Here is a 12,526-nt window from a genome sequence, read left to right as displayed (position 1 = left end):
TAATTAAAAAAAAATATATATATATATAATAGAAAGCACAGTAGAGTAGAGGGAAGGGAACAGTGGAGGGGAAGAGGAGTACAGGGACTGAATTGCAAAAATTATATTCCATGCTTTTATAATTATGTCTAAATTGATCCAGTTGTCATATATGACTAAAAAGAACCAATAAAGAACAAAAAATAAATTTAGAATAGGTTTTTGAGTTTATTTTAAAAATTGTAATGGCACTTAGTTGAAATTTTATTAAATTTGTAGGTTAAGACTTTTTGCTTTTATAATATCATCTTATCCAAGAATGTGATAAACTTCTTTGTTTACTGAGATAATCTTTTCTGTCTTTTTAATAGAGTTTATACATTTCTTCACAGAGTATTTTGTCTTCTCTGAGCCAGTTTCTAAGTGCTTCATAGTCTTGTCACAAATGGGAATGGTATCTTTTTTTAGTGTTGTGGTTATTTTTTGGCGAGGGGTCTACTGGGGATTAAAGACAACCCTTTTGTATTTCAACAGCACAATAACTGAAATGTAATCATAGAATGTTTGTGTTGTACAGATTCTTTTGAAATTATTGTGCCTTTCTTATTTGGCATTGCATGTGATGATTTCTTGTGGATGTTCCATGTTCTCTTTGGGGAAACAATCCTAAAATTCAGAAACATTATTAACATATTAATTTAGTGGCTTACATTTTATATTCACCATTAATGAAAATCTAATTACTTAAAATATTTCAAAAGCACCATTTAAATAACTGTGTAATAGTTTATGTAGTTAGAAAAACAGCCATCTGTGAGTATATATTACATACTTCTCACTTTAACCTTTCTTTCTTTTTTTTTTTTTTTTTGGTGCAGTACTGGGATCAACCCAGGGTCTCATGCCTTTTGCCTTTTGTGCTGCCTTCTTATTTTTTGTGGGGCTGAGAAATGAGCCCAGGGCTTCATGCATGTACTCTTAACACTGAGCTATATATTCCCAGCTTGTACTGCCTTTTAAATACCTTCGCATCGTAATTTTCTACCTAACTCTTACTAATTAAACATTGCTTTTCCTCAGGCTTCATATTGTCCAGCTTAACATCCACCCTAAGGAAATCTTTCCATGTTTGTTGAGAATTCCAAATTCAGATTTCTAGCTCAGAATGCCAGATGTGAATTTCATTTTCTCTTTTGAAATATATATAGATATGGGAATAGTTCCAACCTGAACTTTGCTTTCTCCAAGCCTAATCTGTTCCTTCATATATTGGTGGACTCTTGGTGCATGATAATAGCATCCAAGTAATAAAAACACATGTTTTACTGCTCTTGTCAGTTTTCTCCATGTCAAGAACTTTACATAGTTTCTTAAGCCAGAAACCTGGGAGTTGTGCAAGTTTGCCAACCTATCCACTTTACCTTCTTTCTATATTAAGTTAGTCACAAAACCTGGTTAAAATATATCCCCAAAATAATTTTTAAAATATTCGTTCCCCTTTCCCTGCAGGATTTTTTTTTTCTTCTCCCTGTACTGGGGATTGAACCCAGTCTTGCATATGCTACAGAAGTGGTTTCTCTACCATTGTAATATATACCCAGAATTTTTTTTTTTTTTTTTTTTTGAGGCAGTCTTGCTAGTAAAATTTTGAGATTTTTGAACTTGAGATTCTTCTGCCTCAGCCTCCCAAGGATCTGTAATTACAGGAATGTACCACCACCCCTGCTTCTATATGAATATATTGAAACCTACAGTTTATATTCCAGTGGAAAATTAAATGTGTTCAGGAATGAAGTTAAAACAGAACATCAGTGGAGTGACCACTGCCATGGAGAGGCTGAAATTGATGACCGTTAATGTTTCTTCCAACTAGAGGAGTCAGTGATTTTTTTTTTTTTTTTTTTAACTTGGAAAAATAAGAGTAGCAGCTATGGTCTGTGTGATTCATTCCTTTTATTTTTATATATGTAAAACTCTTTTTCAGCCAGAGATTACCATTTATTAGTTTCATTTTCATGGATGAATATTAAGGGTTTTTTTTTTCCCCTGAAGGATTTTCTTTCTGAAATTTGTATTTTTTCCCTTTCTTTCTGAAACTTGTATTTTTTCCCTCGAACATTATTTTGTTTCATGATTTTTTAGAAAACATACCAAAGCCAGGTGTGGTAGCAAGTACCTGTAGCCCCAGCTTCTCAGGAGGCCGAGGTAGGGATGTCCTTGAACTTAGGAGTTGAGACCAGCCTAAGTAACACAGTGACCCTGTCTCCACAGTTAAAACAATCAAATAAAAGTCCATGAAAATTCCATAGTCTTTGTCATATATGTTCTATGATATTCTTTGACCAATTATTTTGTGTATGTCTGTGTGTGCGTGCTTGTGTGTGTTTTGGTGTTGGGAATCAAACCCAGAGTCTTACACATGCTGAGTGTAAATTCTACCACTGAGCTGTCCCCAATTTTATTAGATTTATTCATTTCTCTATTGTTGGCATTTTCAGCACTTGGTTAATTTGAGTTCATTTGTTCCTTCTTTCCTTCCTTTCTTTTTTATCTTCCCCAGGGAAATATCTCTGGAAGCCTAAATTGAACTTTATAGTCACTATAGTCTATTAAAATTTATATAATCAGAGCTCTGTATATGAAAGTCACTTTTTTTATGCTTTCTTTCAGTGTGTTGTATTTGCTGTAACTGAGGTAGGGCTCATGTTTTTACCACTCTTCTCAATATTCTTCATGTCATGTAGCATAGACACATCAACTGTGTGTCTCCATTTACCACAGTCAATGTCTCAACATACTTACAAAGACATGTTTTGAGCACTAATGAGGACTCAGACAGGAAGGGCTCTCATGCAAGGTATGTACATCAGAAATGTGCATGGGTTCAGTGGGCATGGATTGCTCGAGGGAGGCAGAGTTTTACTCTCCTTTGTGCCTGAATCTCATGAGTATGGTCATCCTGCCCATGGTGTATGGACAGGGTATTGTTCTCCTGTGTCCTGTCGTTTGTTTTCCTATGATTTGTCCAGCTATTGAACCATTTGTCTTTTTCCTCGAGACAACCCTAAATATTTATCCTTGTCTTCCTTTTGCTATAAAAATTACAGTATTTTAGATGTAAAACTGGGCATGTTCATTTCTACATGATTATAATTACCCCCTCCTCCTTTTTTTTAATCTGTGTTTGTTTTCTTATTTAGCTAGCATGGGCCATACATATGAGAGCTATGTAATATGATATCTTTGTATTCACCAATGTGATAAACAGTTATTACCAAAGACTAATTATAGATTTGCTTGTCAATCTCATCTCCCATTATTTCAATTGTCAGATAGTACGGGGTTTCATAGGAAGTACAGATTATAGAAAGGTTTCAAATGGTGAAACGTCTGTTCCAATTCTCATTTTGTTTAAGTTAAGAGTGGCCTGGAAGAAACAGAAGCATGTTGACACTTCTAAAACACAGCAATGATCTTGTTCATCTCTTAATCACTTTAAAATACACAAAAGAAAAACATTAATGATATTTGTAGGCTATTAACACATAAAATTAAAATAGATAATTACAAGTGAATGCTAGGGCTGGAATTGGCTTGTGGTGCACTTGCCTAGTATGTTCAAGGCCCTGGGTTTGATCCCCAGCACCGAAAAAGGAAAGAAAAATGCTAGCCCTCGGGTTTATGCCCTTGAATTGAAGGAAAAGAAGTGGAAAAGAAGTTTAGGACATAGGACACAGCATAAAATTTACCCTTAGCCACTCCCTCTCGTATAAACTTAGTCATACTGCTCAAATATTTGGGTCTTGATTTCTTTACAGGTAAAATTAGAGGTCTGAGCTAAATGATCTCTTTTAAGATTTTTTGGGGCTCTAACACACTGAAGATCAAAAGAAGTGGAGGGGTCAGGGATGTAACCCAGAGGTGGAGTGCTTGCCTAGTATGCACAAACCTCTTCGATCTCCAGCATTGGAAAAACAAACAAGCAAAAAATATAGTAGTGTAATGTCACTAAGTTCTTTTATGTATGTATTTATTTATTTAGCAGCATTAGACACTGAACCCATGACCTTGTATATGCTAGGCATGCACTCTATTGCTGAGCTAGACTTTGTTTTTTATTGTTTTATTTCACTTTTTTATATTTATTTTTTCTTTTTTTACAGTTTTGAGACAGAGTCTTGCTAAGTTGCCAGGCTGGTCTCAAACTTACGATCCTCTTGACTCAGTTTCCTGAGTAGCTGGGAATACATGCATAAGCCATCCCCACCTCAGGTCATCAATGAGTAATTTGATCCTAATACAAAAAATTATTCATGTGGGGGATCAATGGAAACAGAAAAGTTATATGCATTATTAAGACTAATAAACAAAACTCCTCTGTGTCTCCACAGGAAGGTTTCTGTATTGAAAGTTTCTGTTGCTATTTGGATACTGTTTTATCTCAGGTAAACAGGGACAGAGCTGAAGACTGTCTCTGCTCTGTGTAGCCACCAGTTAGAAGCCTGTGCTGTTTCTCTTGTACAGACCTGGGTGTACCTCCTGGATCTGCTTGCTGTGTTGTTATTGAATCCTTCTGGTTCCTGCTCCCAGCCAGCCAGTTTATACAGATAAGAAGTAAGGTTTGGTTTAGAAACCAGTTCATTCTCCACAGTTTAGATTCAGTGCATCCTGTTTAGTTGGAGATTGTGTCTCCATTAAATCCTCATTCATCAATTTCTTGGAAAGAAACAGAAGTTTGTGTGTCTCTCCATTCTTCTCCACTGGTCAAATTATATTTCCTGGACAGAAAAGGAGTTCAGTGTCATATAGCTGAAGAACAAATCCTAGGAAAAAAACTTCATATTCCTACCACAAACCTTGTATTCTTTTGATTCTTTATTTTCTCTCTTTCTTTTTTTTCTCTTTTTGTGGTACTGGAGATTGAACCCAGGTGGACATTTTTTACCACTGAGCTAGCTCCATTCTTATTTTTTTTTTTTTAAACTTTGAGATAGGATTAGGATTGCCTTAAATTGACTGGCTGGCCTTAAACTTTGATCTTCCTACCTCAAGCCTTCTGAGAAGCTAGGATTATGGGCATGTACACCTCTTACTGGTCCATTAAATATTTTTAATCTTAAGATTTCAGATATTTTATTATGAAAATTAAAAAATACACACATGTAGTGTGTATATTAAAATTGACTGACCAGGAATGAGGAGTGAGGTAGTAAGTGTAGATAATTCCTGCTAACAGGGTTTATGTGAAGCCAGCCAAGTAATGGGACATTGGCTTATTGTGGGGAGTGATGTAAGCTCAAAGAATTTGCATGTGTATACATTTATGTACATGCTGAGGATCAAACCCAGGGCCAAACACATGCTAGGCAAGCACTCTACCACTGAGTTGTATTTCCAGCCTGGGATTTGCTTTAGTGCACGTTTATGTGATACTTGGAATGTACACTAAAAAGGGAGGTGTTCCAAGTATAGACTAGAGGAGAGGTAGATAAAGAAGTGCAGTTCTGAGCATGCAAAAAGGAGTTACATCTAGAACACAGGGGAAGAACTTGCTTTTGTCCACTGCTGAGTTCGTTTGCACAGTGAAGAAGAAGAAAAGAGGATGGGTTACAGGTGCTTTCACATACTTGCAGTTTGTCTCAGATTCTTCCATTTTTCTCAAATTATTTGAGAAGATCATTTCATCTTTGGAAAGAGTGGTTGGCAGGGAGGTGAATGTATGAAATCTTATTGGAGGGTAGAAGCTTAGATGAGAATGTCGTATAGTATCGTTGCTGAAAGCTTGGTCCTTATCCAATCCAATAACAAGGACACAGTTTTGAGAAAAAGGAAGAAGAAGGTTTATTGCATTGCTAGCAAAGGAGAAACACGGGGGACCTCTGTCCCAAAAGCTGTGATTCTGCCCATCAGTAGGAACCAGGGGACTTTTTAAAGAGATGATTCAAAGGTTGCTTTCCATATGTTCTCTGTTGGAGTTGTAATTCACTTGTTAATTTGGGAGTTAGTCATTTCTGAGATCTTACAGTATCATCCCCAAAGTCTGGATTACTTTGTTCCTGTGGTGGTTGTTTACTTAGGGATAGATCATCCCGTTTACCCTGAGATTAAGGAAGGGGAGAGATTAGGGAGGAGCAGGGAGAGAGGTAAAGAAAGAAACCTCCATTTTAAAAACAAGTTCCAGTAGCAGAATAGCAAGGGTTATGTATTCAAAGCATAAAGTGAACCACTGTTACAATATTGTACTTAATTGCAGTTTTTTGTTTGGTTTTTGTACTAGGAATAGAATGGAGGGGTGTTAGGAAAAGTAAAAAATGCAAAAATGCATTACCAGATGTTAGGGGCAGTTGTGGCTCCCCGATAGCTCCCAGAAAAACCCGCAGACACGAGATCTCACACAAGGGACTTTATATATGCAGTCCGCTCAGGGAGAAAAGAAGGGGTGAAAGAGCAAGATGGCATGGGGCTTCTCCCAGATATTGGAATCTCGAGGGCTGGGAGGAACCAATAGCATGTTAGAATGTAAGGTGGGAGGCAGCAAGATGGGGGCGTAAGCCGGAAATTCCTCTAACGTAAGAGGCGGGCAGAGGGTAGATTGACAGGTGGTTGGGAGGCGGGAAATTCCTGTAACGGGAGTGGTGGGCAGCTTTATACCTTACAAGGGGTGTTTTACCACTGAGCTACATTGGGCAGTTCTTTTTATTTTTTATTTTGAGACAGGATCTTGCTAAGTTGCTTAGGGCCTCATTAATTTGCTGAGGCAGGTCTAGGACTTGCAATCCTCTTTCCTCAGTCTCTCCAGTCACTGGGGTTATAGGCATGCATCACCCTGTCCAGCATTAATTGAGGATTTAAAGTAAATATGTTATGGAAATTGTGCTCAGCAAGAGACCAAGCACCACTGGAGAACTCAGGTTTATTTACATATGGGAACCCAGAAAAACTAGTTTTCTGAAGTTCTGGACCCAGAGCTGAGATTACATGGGGATTTTATAAGAAATTTGACATAATTTCTTAACCGTTACAACATTGGTGAGTTTGAATTCTTGACCTGTGTGACCAAGTCCATGCACAGAATTTAGAATAAGTAGTTCATAGGTGTAGAACAATGATAGTAAAACACTTGCTAGTGTTGTCTGGAAGTGGCCTTCCCCACAGATAGAAGTAACTAAAGATAAATTGAGTTCACCTCCCTAAGAGCTATATTTTTAAGAACTAAGCCTATGAGGTTATAGTTTAGATAGCAGTTAATTGTCCTAGCAATTAAGTGATCTAGCTACATTTTTACAGAGTTTAGAAAATCACAAAGTATAAGAAGAAATGACTTTTCACAGGCATCTATTGCATCTCTGGCCTTGAAAGCCTGGCACAGGGGTCTTTATATTTCAATAAGAAGTATTCAGACTCCTAGAGACAGCTATTTACAACCAATTGGTAGGGACCTGACCACTTGGTTAATTAGTTTCCCTGTAGAAAGACTGACGGGAGGAAATTAACCCTTTCCCCAGGCATTGGTTCTTTAACATAATGTTCTTATAATTTCATTTTATAATCAGGTCTGGTTTCTCCATCAAATACAGGCAAGGCATGTGTCTTTTACCACATTTTTTTCTCAGGGCATGCAAAGAGAAGGTGGCTTGGTACACTGAAACAAATGGTGGTTTTACAAGGCAAGTGTGATGGAAATAACGAATGAGGAAACTTAAGTGTTTGCAGGATTTAATTATAGTAGAGTAGTGTGGAATTTAAGGAGATAAGTAAAGGCAGAACATGAGCAATGTGTCATGTGACAATAGTTGGGACAACTCCTTCAGAGTTAGCAGTGGTAGGGATGACTGGTTCAAGGTTCATGGGGAGGATGGAGCTCTCAAAGCGATTAAGAGCTTAAGAAGGTAGTGGTCAAGAATTTAGAGGTTCCTTCCAGGCATTTGTGCATATATTGATTTGTTGATGACAAAATGTAATTGGTTAGTCCCTCTTTGCCAGACACTCCTTGAGGTCCTGGGTAAAAGGTGGTAAACAAATAGTAAAGTCTGCTGAAATGGAACATAACTTTCACTAGGAGACAGACCAGACTTACCTAAATTCAAGGGTTAAACTCTGAAGAAGAGTAAGGTGAATACTGGGAAAAGAGTGGCAGAATGCACTTTTAGAAAGGGTGATCAGGAAGTTCTCTCAGTGGAAGTGACAGTAGAGGAGAACCTGCATGAGAAGAGTGAGTGAGTCCTTCAGATACCCTAGGGAAGAGCGTTCTGCCTACAATAGGGGAGTGAGCTCAATGTGCCCAAGGAAGAGGGGAAAAGGCCAGTGGGCAAGGGAAAAAGTAGGGACTGAGAAAAGGTGATAGGTGGGCAGGGTTTGGAGAGGAGATAGCCTTCACTCTGAGGGCAGTGGGAAGCCACTGGAGGGTTTGCAGTGAGCTTTGAAATTAATCTGGAGGTGATAGAGTTCCTGATGATGAACAATTTGAGGGTGTGATATGGGAATGTTCATTATTCGGGAGTAGAGAAATTACTGACTGGAGGCAGGGAATCAAGGTTTCAGATGAAGTATCTATCTGGTCATTGGTGTGTTTTCCATGTGGATGTCAAAACCACTGGTATTGAAGACAGAGATGGAGAGTAGGGCAGGGAGTTAGAAGATGAAGTGTAGTATTTAATCATTGGTGTGGAAGGAAATTACAATAAGTTGGTGAATGGCAGGAAGATAGGGACAGCAGGTGTTAGCTAGTGGCAGGAGTTTTCAAAGGAGCTGAGAGTTTTGAAGGAGAATAAATAGAAAGTGCAGGAATTAAGAAATTTACCCTTCTACTTCCTGTCCCTTAAGTATGTGGGATTTGAAATAAATTGCTTTCATCTGAGAGGACCGCTGGGGAAGCCAGGTTACTGTTAATGCAAGACCGTGAAGTTTCTTTTTAAAAGAGGTTAGAGCAAGGTCAGTGTGTTTTTCCAGGGCATATTTGGCTGAGACATTTTGAGCTGTTGCAACAGGAGTTGGGTGGTTGTGCTGCTTGCTTCTAGTGGTGATGACTGGAGATGCTGCTACATGCACAAGACAGGACCACTTGTCTACAGCACAGAGTTATCTGGTTCAAGGTGTCAAGTGTCCTGGTGGGAAAACCCTTGATAAAGGAATTTAGGAGTATTTTCTCAACATAGCACTGTGGTTTCAGTAGTTCATATTTCCCTCCCATGTTCCATGACCATTTGATGTGCACATACACATTCACTCACACATATGCAAGATGCTATTGCCCTTATTATTTTTATCTCTTACCATGTCTAGTTTGTCGGAAAGAACTATGGTAGTCTTAGGTCTGTTTTCATTCTGGGCTTGGTGCACTCTCCTATAATCCCAATTACTTGGAACCTGAGGCAGGAGGATTGCAAGTTTGAGGTCAGCCTGGGTAATTTGAACCTGTCTCAAAATTAAAAAAAAAAAAAAAAAAAAACCCTGGGGATTTAAGTGGTAGGGCACCCCTGGGTTCAATCTCTAGTGTCAAAACAAAAACCCAAACCAGAGAAGAATTTGGAAGAATGCAACAGCGACCTTATGTTTCTCTCAAAGCCAAAAATGTTTACTATTTGGCCCTTTATGGAAATAATTTGATGATATAGATCGACTTTTCTTTCTAGTTCTTATTACTAGAATTAAGCTTTGGCTGCTTGACTCACAACCAGCCAATTAAGTTGAGAGACAGGTGTTGAGGCAAGGAAATAGATTTTATTGGTAAAACCAGCTTAAGGAGAAGAGGACTTTGCTGTCACAAAGCCCTTCTGTTGGGGAGGGAGGTCGGGGCACAAAGGACTTCTATGGGGAGGGAGAGGAGGTACAGTGAGGCTACAGGCTGGGTGAAGGCTTTGTCAGGTAGGGCATGTGTCTACTCCCCAGCCTGGCAGTGAACAGCCACCTACTAGAGTCAGCTCCTGGATTTTCTTTTCAGATATACTATTATTCTTTCCCCATTTAATTTATATGCTTTATGCTAGTTGATAAAAAAATGTACCTTACCATAGAATTAAAGAAAGGAGTGGGTATTTCAGGGGTCACCAGATTTTCTGGGTTCTAAAGAAAGCTCATTTAGCTGTTAATGTCTGAACTATTTAGGTGAGGTCTCTCTTTAGAATTTAGAATACCAGGCAAAAGGAACTAGGGAGGGGGGAGAAGAACAAAAAGTAAGGGAAATGGAGGACAAATCCTCTGTTACATTCTGATCTTGATGTCAATGAATCTGTGTCACAGAATCAGAGCATTGTATACATCCAGAATTTCTCCAAATATTTATAATTGCTTTTTACATGCAAGTGACCAGATTTGCAGGATATATACTGGCTGTCAGTTTACAATTTAAGTAAGATACTATGTTACTGAAAACTTGGTCCTTGTCCTGGATGCCAGTCCAATAACGGAAACGATTTTGAGAAAAAATGTTTATTGCTTTGCTAGCAAAGGAGAAGCACATGGAACTCCTGTCCTGGAGGCTGTGATTCTGCCCATTAAGGGGATCAGGGGGCTTTTAAAGAGATGATTCAAAGGCTACATTCCATGTGTTCTGTCCATAGTTATAATTTGGGAGACAGTCATTTCTTTGTTTTATTTATTTATTTATTTATTTTTTATTTTTTATTTTTGGTACTGGGAATTGAACCCAGGGGCACTTAACCACTGATTCTTTTATATTTTAATTTAGAGACAGGGTCTCAATAAATTCCTTAGGGCCCTGCTAAATTGCTGAGGCTGGTTTTGAAATCGCCTTCCGAGTCACTGGTATTACAGATGTGTGCCACCGGACCTGGTCATAGTCATTTCTGCAATCTTCTGTTGCCATCCCCCAAATCTGAATTACTTCATTCCTGTGGTGGGTGTGTGCTCAAGGACAGAAAACTCTGGCTAGGATGGGGAAGAAAGGTAATCCCTTTCTGTTTGAGATTGGGGGTGGGGTGGGAGATTAGGGAGGAGCCTGGAGAGATGAAGAGAAAGAAATGTGTGCATTTTAAAAATAAGTCACAGTGACAGAGCAGCAAGGGCTATATTCACAGCAAGAAGCACTGTTACAAGTAGACATTTTAAAAATAAAAGGTTTCACAACCACTTTTTAGTTAAAATGGTTAATTACCTAAAGGAGCTTTTATTAAGGGTTATAAAAGGACTCGGAAGAAGATCATTGAAGGTTTTTCTGGATCAGTGATTTTTATCTAAAGTTGAAATATAATACAATAATTAGAGATGAGAGGGAGGGGCCGCAGTAGGGCAAGAACCGAGGAGGAGCAGTTGTGACTCTGGAAGGGACTCTGAGGTTTTGCATTTCCTTTTCTGTAGTTTTTGAATACAGACACAAGCTATATATATTTCTGAAGAATAGAGAGCCAGTAATGTCAAAAATAGATTAGGAATTGCATCCATGGTTCTCACATCTGGTTAACAAAATCAACTGGTGACCAATAAAATATTGAAGCCTAGCCTTTCAACAATTCTGTTCTCCCCAGGTGATCTAAGGCACAGCTGTAACAGTGGCCCACCTCATACTCTGGTCTGCCAGTGATGCTTATTTTAAAATGGACATGTTTATTTTTCCTTTTTTCTCCCTCCTTCTCCCTAAACTGGGGGTGGGAATCAGGATTACCTTTTTTCCCCATCCTAGCCAAATTATCTGCCTATGAGCACACACCCTCCACAGGAACCAAGTAATTCAGACTTCTGGGATAGGACCAGAAGATCTAAGAAATGTCTGTCTCCCAGATTAACAAGTGAATCACAATTCCCCACAGGGAACACCTGACATAAATCTCTTCTTTAAAAATCCTGTGTTCTCCCTGATGAGCAGAATCACAGCATCTGGGACAGGGGTCTCCAGTGCTTCTCCTTTGCTAGCAAAGCAATAAAACTTATTTTTCCTTTTTCTCAAAACCGTGTCCTAATTATTGGATTGGCATTGAGAACCTTGTCCTGGGGGACCCATGTTCTGTAGGATCCTCAGCCAGTGTCATCTTATTTTCTTTTTCTGGACACAATAATAAAAAATCTCTTAACTCTAGACTCATTGTAGAATTATGCTTCTGAGGAGCACTCTATAGCATTTTCCTTGGAAAACTCTTTCCTTTTCTATGAGTAGGTGTCTCTGCCTGTCTCTTTGTCTCCTCATTTCTCATCCTTCTCCATTCCCAGGTCTGAGACCATGAATGTCAGTCACTGACATTTGTAGGCCCAAATGGTGGCTCCTTGAGTTACTAACTGCTTGCTTAGAGAAACATCTTCAGGGTAAACAAAAAAGAGAGGAGGATTGCTAATTAAATCTAAAAGGGAGGGTGTTCATTTAGAGGTAGTATGTACAACTGGTAACTTGGGCCAGTTCTCTTTTGAGGCAGGAGTTATTCGCTGGGATGGGAGAAGAAAGCCCTGCCACCCTTTCCTATGTGGTATCTCAGGCCTCATACTGCGGTTGTGCTGCCTTTGAGAGGCTCCTTTCTGTGCATGTCAGCAGTCTTGGAAACAGTGCTGCTTCCTGCTTGTGTTTACCTCCTCTCTTCCCTGGAGAGCTTCTAACCAGGTC

At 38.9% G+C, this 12,526-nt stretch overlaps 1 long non-coding RNA gene across 3 annotated transcripts in view; it reads left to right on the top strand.

The window, feature by feature from the left end:
• LOC124974560 (uncharacterized) overlaps positions 1–12,526 on the top strand; it is an 84,715-nt gene that overhangs the window by 8,891 nt on the left and 63,298 nt on the right. The window lies entirely within an intron of this gene.

This window comes from Sciurus carolinensis, unplaced genomic scaffold (genome assembly GCF_902686445.1).
Source record: "Sciurus carolinensis unplaced genomic scaffold, mSciCar1.2, whole genome shotgun sequence".
Classification (NCBI taxonomy): Eukaryota; Metazoa; Chordata; class Mammalia; order Rodentia; family Sciuridae; genus Sciurus; species Sciurus carolinensis.
This window is presented reverse-complemented; position numbering and strand designations above follow the sequence as displayed.